Consider the following 7,540-nt stretch of genomic DNA (forward strand, 5'->3'; position numbering starts at 1 on the left):
TATTATTAACGTATACATATTATACAACCTTGAGATTCGTCACATTACAGGCCAGAAACCCAAAAGAATTCGCAAAATCCCCATCCGCTCCGACTTTTTCTGATCCGCACTCCCCGACTCCGTCTCGTCTTCCTCCCGACAACCTCTCGACCGCGGACTGGGGAGGGGGTGTCTCGGGCCATTTCTCAACAGCTCAGATCACTGGCCGCTCTGCACGGTTTCTGTGGTGTAGTGGTTATCACGTTCGCTTCACACGCGGAAGGTCCCCAGTTCAATCCTGGGCAGAAACATTGCTTTGTCTCCTGAATTTACGAAGAATATGAGACTCCACTGTTGAGTTCGCGTTCGGCTTTACTTTCATAGGCACCCAGAGGTGTAAATGCCATGAACATTCGCATTTCAAACAGCAGCATATTGCATTGCATACCTGACAGAGATAAATGACATTAAGTTGAATTAATATAAATTATGCATCATTTACAGGAAAACATGTACCTATTTAAGCAGAAGGAGGTTCGTGGATTTTAAATCGCTTTCGTTGTCTTCCCTCTCCAGCTCCCTCTTGGAGAAGGCAGTCAGGATGCTCTGAAATGTGCCTCTATAGAAAATGCTTAGGATTTGGGACCAGATACCAAATTTCTTCAACCGTTTGAGGTGAAAGAGGATCTTTTTCATTCCACAGCTGGTACGTACAGACCACTTGAGATATTCGGTGATATTCATGTGAGGAACCTAAAGCTGTTCACCCTCTCAACCCCAGATCAACTGATGTCAATAGCGCTAGCCTGTCTATAGGTTAATGTAACTATCTAATCAGTCAAGCATGTGGGAGCAATTTAATGCATGAAATCATGCAGACATCGTTAAGAGGTTCAGTTGTTCGGAACCATTTTCAGAATTGAGAAGAACCGGGATCTACGTTACTTCATCTTTGAATGATTGTTGATGCCAAACAGGCGGGTTTGTGCTTCACAAAACCTTCTGATCTCAAGGGATTTTCACGTACAACGGATTTCATGTCTTACAGATAATAGAAGGGAAAAAAGGGAACGGCAGTTCTCTGGGCGAAAACTGCCTTTTTATTGAAGGAGGACGACTGGTTCAAGCTGACAACAGACGACAGTAACCCAGATAACCAGGCGATAGAAGTTAAACGAAGAAGAAACATTCTGAACTCAAAATACATCGAATGGTCTACAGAAACCGAAGACCACGACAATGTACAAGGGGTATCAAATGAGGAGGACACTGAGTACAGGTGTGAAGCTTATGAGATGGGGATATCGTGTCTGCAACATTACGTGGTGAGTTTGAGGCACTGACTGACTCAGTGGTGGAGGCAGGTACACTAGTGAAATTTCAGAGACTGCTAGACAGATATGTTCTGCTAGATCGCTAGGAGGAATTTGAGGTGGTGTTATATGGGAGGTAGGGTTTAAGGTTCGGCAAAAATTGTGGTGCGAAGGGCCTGTCCTGTGCCGTACTATTCTATGTTCTAAGTACTGTGTCTGGAACCGCGCTGATCCCCAATTGTTGCCAATCTATATCAACAACGTGGCTAATGCAACATTTCCAATCATGTTTATGAGACAAGTTGATTCTGTTTCATATGACGACATTTTCAAGAGGCTTCAGTAGGTTATAAGCAAACTAGTTGAGTAAGATGAAGCGATCATAGAAACATAGAAACATAGAAAATAGGTGCAGGAGTAGGCCATTCGGCCCTTCGAGCCTGCACCGCCATTTATTATGATCATGGCTGATCATCCAACTCAGAACCCAGCCTTCCCTCCATACCCCCTGACCCCTGTAGCCACAAGGGCCATATCTAACTTCCTTTTAAACATAGCTAATGAACTGGCCTCAACAGTTTGCTGTGGCAGAGAATTCCACAGATTCACCACTCTCTGTGTGAAGAAGTTTTTCCTAACCTCGGTCCTAAAAGGCTTCCCCTCTATCCTCAAACTGTGACCCCTCGTTCTAGACCTCCCCAACATCGGGAACAATCTTCCTGCATCTAGCCTGTCCAATCCCTTTAGGATCTTATACGTTTCAATCAGATCCCCCCTCAATCTTCTAAATTCCAACGAGTACAAGCCCAGTTCATCCAGTCTTTCTTCATATGAAAGACCTGCCATCCCAGGAATCAATCTGGTGAACCTTCTTTGTACTCCCTCTATGGCAAGGATGTCTTTCCTCAGATTAGGGGACCAAAACTGCACACAATACTCCAGGTGTGGTCTCACCAAGGCCTTGTACAACTGCAGTAGTACCTCCCTGCTCCTGTACTCGAATCCTCTCGCTATAAATGTCAGCATACCATTCGCCTTTTTCACCGCCTGCTGTACCTGCATGCCCACTTTCAATGACTGGTGTATAATGACACCCAGGTCTCGTTGCACCTCCCCTTTTCCTAATCGGCCACCATTCAGATAATAATCTGTTTTCCTATTTTTGCCACCAAAGTGGATAACTTCACATTTATCCACATTAAATTGCATCTGCCATGAGTTTGCCCACTCACCCAACCTATCCAAGTCACCCTGCATCCTCTTAGCATCCTCCTCACTGCTAACACTGCCACCCAGCTTCGTGTCATCCGCAAACTTGGAGATGCTGCATTTAATTCCCTCATCCAAGTCATTAATATATATTGTAAACAACTGGGGTTCCAGCACTGAGCCTTGCGGTACCCCACTAGTCACCGCCTGCCATTCTGAAAAGGTCCCGTTTATTCCCACTCTTTGCTTCCTGTCTGCTAACCAATTCTCCACCCACACCAATACCTTACCCCCAATACCGTGTGCTTTAAGTTTGCACACTAATCTCCTATGTGGGACCTTGTCAAAAGCCTTTTGAAAATCCAAATATACCACATCCACTGGTTCTCCCCTATCCACTCTACTAGTTACATCCTCAAAAAATTCTATGAGATTCGTCAGACATGATTTTCCTTTCACAAATCCATGCTGACTTTGTCCGATCATTTCACCGCTTTCCAAATGTGCTGTTATCACATCCTTGATAACTGACTCCAGCAGTTTCCCCACCACCGACGTTAGGCTAACCGGCCTATAATTCCCCGGTTTCTCTCTCCCTCCTTTTTTAAAAAGTGGGGTTACATTAGCCACCCTCCAATCCTCAGGAACTAGTCCAGAATCTAACGAGTTTTGAAAAATTATCACTAATGCATCCACTATTTCTTGGGCCACTTCCTTAAGCACTCTGGGATGCAGACCATCTGGCCCTGGGGATTTATCTGCCTTCAATCCCTTCAATTTACCTAACACCACTTCCCTACTAACATGTATTTCGCTCAGTTCCTCCATCTCACTGGACCCTCTGTCCCTTACTATTTCTGGAAGATTATTTATGTCCTCCTTAGTGAAGACAGAACCAAAGTAATTATTCAATTGGTCTGCCATGTCCTTGCTCCCCATAATCAATTCACCTGTTTCTGTTTGCAGGGGACCTACATTTGTCTTTATCAGTCTTTTCCTTTTTACATATCTATAAAAGCTTTTACAGTCCGTTTTTATGTTCTCTGCCAGTTTTCTCTCATAATCTTTTTTCCCCTTCCTAATTAAGCCCTTTGTCCTCCTCTGCTGAACTCTGAATTTCTCCCAGTCCTCAGGTGAGCCACTTTCTCTGGCTAATTTGTATGCTACTTCTTTGGAATTGATACTATCCCTAATTTCTCTTGTCAGCCACGGGTGCACTACCTTCCTTGATTTATTCTTTTGCCAAACTGGGATGAACAATTGTTGTAGTTCATCCATGCAACCTTTAAATGCCTGCCATTGCATATCCACCGTCAATCCTTGAAGTGTCATTTGCCAGTCTATCTTAGCTAATTCATGTCTCATACCTTCAAAGTTACCCCTCTTTAAGTTCAGAACCTTTGTTTCTGAATTAACTACGTCACTCTCCATGTTAATGAAGAATCAGTCCAGGTCCACTGCTCAGAAAGATATGTGAAGTACTTCTTACCCGCAGGAAATACAGAATGATGACAATCTGTGACTCAGAACCGACTGACGTGCAGTTGGTAGTTCGGAAAGCAGACGCTGCATTGTATTTAGATTCACAGAGTTATAGAGCACGACAACACTAAGTGGGTCCGATGGCCCATCTTGTCCGCCCTTGTGGCCTCGTTTCATTGACCCTCATCTGGTCCATAACCTCAGTACCGTTCCCATCGGTGTACTTATCCAAACATCTCTTGAAGCAAGCATCGAGCAGAATAGTAAAGTCCAGTTAGCGCAATTAATTTTGTTGGATTTTTTTCGAACTGAAATTAAACATTGTAATAAATGGCGGCCCCACGTATCTGACAAAAAAAAATCTTATACGGTATTTGCAGCAAAGGGAAAGCAATGAATGTTCGCCATTCTGGTCCCTGCAATGATGGGGTTGTCATGTTCAGGTCAGACTGAAATTAAACATCCCACGCATTTCACATATGAGCTTCCCCAAAATAGCTTACTAAGGAACTCTCCCGAGCTTCTGTCTGTCTGTCAAGTCTACTCGCTCTGACACCTTACAACCGGCACATGCAGGTATCTCCAGTGGATAGAATAGATAGATAGATAGATAGACAGATAGACAGACCGATAGATAGAACGTGTTCTCCAGAAGGCACAATAATATGCAAATCAGTAAAAAACAAATGGTTTATTTTCTGATGATCTGGTAAATCTGAGACCATTTCAGATAAGATATGTGAAAAGTAACAGGCTTTAGAAGGAACAGACTGCGACCTGGTGGTCTGGGGACACTGTTTAGCTGACCTGGCCGGGCCATTAGAACGAGTTTCAGTTGGAAACGACAAAATAAATAGCCAGGGTCACAGATTTAGGAGAATGTAGCTATACAGTTTGACTGGAAGAAATTGAAACTTAAAAGACTGATCTGATAAGCCAAAAGATGGAAATGGAGGATTTCAGTAGTACAGGCGGAGACCAAGCAGAAACAGATGATACAAAGACGGAAAAACAGGGATTGCATTTGTATCAAGAAGAACGCCCCTGTAGCGTATCCTTTTTTTCTTGCAACATGCATCAAAGTTGCTGGTGAACGCAGCAGGCCAGGCAGCATCTCTAGGAAGAGGTGCAGTCGACGTTTCAGGCCGAGACCCTTCGTCAGGACTAACTGAAGGAAGAGTTAGTAAGAGATTTGAAAGTGGGAGGGGGAGGGACAGATCCAAAATGATAGGAGAAGACAGGAGGGGGAGGGATGGAGCCAAGAGCTGAACAGGTGATTGGCAAAGGGAATATGAGAGGATCATGGGACAGGAGGTCCGGGAAGAAAGACAAGGGGGGGGGGGCGGGGAGAACCCAGAGGATGAACAAGGGGTATAGTCAGAGAGACAGAGGGAGAAAAAGGAGAGTGAGCGAAAGAATGTGTGTATAAAAATAAATAATGGATGGGGTACGCGGGGGAGGTGGGGCACCAGCGGAAGTTAGAGAAATCGATGTCCGTGCCATCAGGTTGGAGGCTACCCAGACGGAATATAAGGTGTTGTTCCTCCAATCTGAGTGTAGCTTCATCTTTACAGTAGAGGAGGCCGTGGATAGACATGTCAGAATGGGACTGGGATGTGGAATTAAAATGTGTGGCCACCGGGAGATCCTGCTTTCTCTGGCGGACAGAACGTAGGTGTTCAGCAAAGCGGTCTCCCAGTCTGCGTGGGGTCTCGCCTATATATAGAAGGCCACATCGGGAGCACCGGACGCAGTATATCACCCCAGCCGACTCACAGGTGAAGTGTCGCCTCACCTGGAAGGACTGTTTGGGGCCCTGAATGGTGGTAAGGGAGGAAGTGTAAGGGCATGTGCAGCACTTGTTCCTTTTACAAGGATAAGTGCCAGGAGGGAGATCCGTGGGGAGGGACGGGGGGGACGAATGGACAAGGGAGTTGTGTAGGGAGCGATCCCTGCGGAATGCAGAGAGGTGGGGGAGGGAAAGATATGCTTAGTGGTGGGATCCCGTTGGAGGTGGCAGAAGTTACAGAGAATAATATGTTGGACCCGGAGGCTGGTGGGGTGGTAGGTGAAGACTAGGGGAACCCTATTCCTAGTGGGGTGGCGGGAGGATGGAGTGAGAGCAGATGTACGTGAAATGGGGGAGATGCGTTTGAGAGCAGAGTTGATAGTGGAGGAAAGGAAGCCCCTTTTTTTAAAAAAGGAGGACATCTCCCTGGTCCTGGAATGAAAAGCCGCATCCTGAGAGCAGATGCGGCGGAGACGGAGGAATTGCGAGAAGGGGATGGCATTTTTGCAAGAGACAGGGTGAGAAAAGGAATAGTCCAGATAGCTGTGAGAGTCATTTGGCTATAGTAGACATCCGTGTATAAGCTGTCTCCAGAGACAGAGACAGAAAGATCTAGAAAGGGGAGGGTGGTGTCGGAAATGGACCAGGTAAACTTGAGGGCAGGATGAAAGTTGGAGGCAAAGTTAATAAAGTCAACGAGCTCAGCATGCGTGCAGGAAGCAGCGCCAATGCAGTCGTCGATGTAGTGAAGGAAAAGTGGGGGACAGATACCAGAATAGTCACGGAACATAGATTGTTCCACAAAGCCAACGAAAAGGCAGGCATAGCTAGGACCCATACGGGTGTCCATAGCTACACCTTTAGTTTGGAGGAAGTGGGGGGAGCCAAAGGAGAAATTATTAAGAGTAAGGACTAATTCCGCGAGACGGAGCAGGGTGGTGGTAGAGGGGAACTTTTTTTTGGGTGTTTCCTTTCCTATTGTTTGAATATTTGTGGAGAATACGGGAAACCTCGTGGGTTAACAGACAAGCATTTGCTCTACAGCTATAGCACGGCCGCTTTAGACAATGGGGACTCTCGTAAGTAGTTGCTGGGTGTGATTCGCCTGCCATTTTTGCCACTTCAGCTCAAACATCCTCTTTATTTCTTTCTATAGATCGGCTTGCTTTAGCCATGAACTTCTGGCATCTTATACCCACTATTTTATTCCAGCGTGAGTCACATGACATATTTTGAAAAAAAAAAGCTAGTACTGGAGAAAGCCACAGTCAGAGACATAAAAAGTCAGTGTTAAACAATCAAAGTGTGATAAAATCAAGGGGCTGAGGGTCAACTACGTGACCATGAGGAATGAACACTCAAACTCAAACTCGGTTGTTTGGTTTTCCTCTCTAAGGTAGTGGAGACATAATTGCGAACACCGGAAGTGCAGTAGCCTAGATCGGCAGGTTTGCAATTTAATTTCTGTGTCATTTCCTTACACCGACACCTTATGCTAATGACGCTCAAACTTACACTTCCACCTAGCCGATGCTTTTCGTATTAGATTCAGCTGACATCGGGAAATGCTTTCACCACTGAATACTTGAAATAAAGTTTAAACGTCTGTGAGAAGCACGTCTTCCTCCCCCACTTCAAGGAGAGAATTACATATTCTCCGCTACTATCTGAATTGTTCCATTTCCCGATGCAACGTAATCACGTCCTTAACAAGATCTATAACCGAGGCAATTCACAAAGTGAAACGGAGCACCCTACTGACCGTATG

The 7,540-nt window shown here is 45.4% G+C and overlaps 1 non-coding gene across 1 annotated transcript; it reads left to right on the forward strand.

The window, feature by feature from the left end:
* The first annotated feature begins 217 nt into the window (after positions 1–217).
* Positions 218–290, forward strand: trnav-cac (transfer RNA valine (anticodon CAC)). Its single transcript has one exon. It is a non-coding gene; the product is annotated as a tRNA-Val (tRNA).
* Positions 291–7,540: the final 7,250 nt, after the last annotated feature.

This window comes from Mobula hypostoma, unplaced genomic scaffold, assembly GCF_963921235.1.
Source record: "Mobula hypostoma unplaced genomic scaffold, sMobHyp1.1 scaffold_125, whole genome shotgun sequence".
NCBI lineage: Eukaryota > Metazoa > Chordata > Chondrichthyes > Myliobatiformes > Myliobatidae > Mobula > Mobula hypostoma.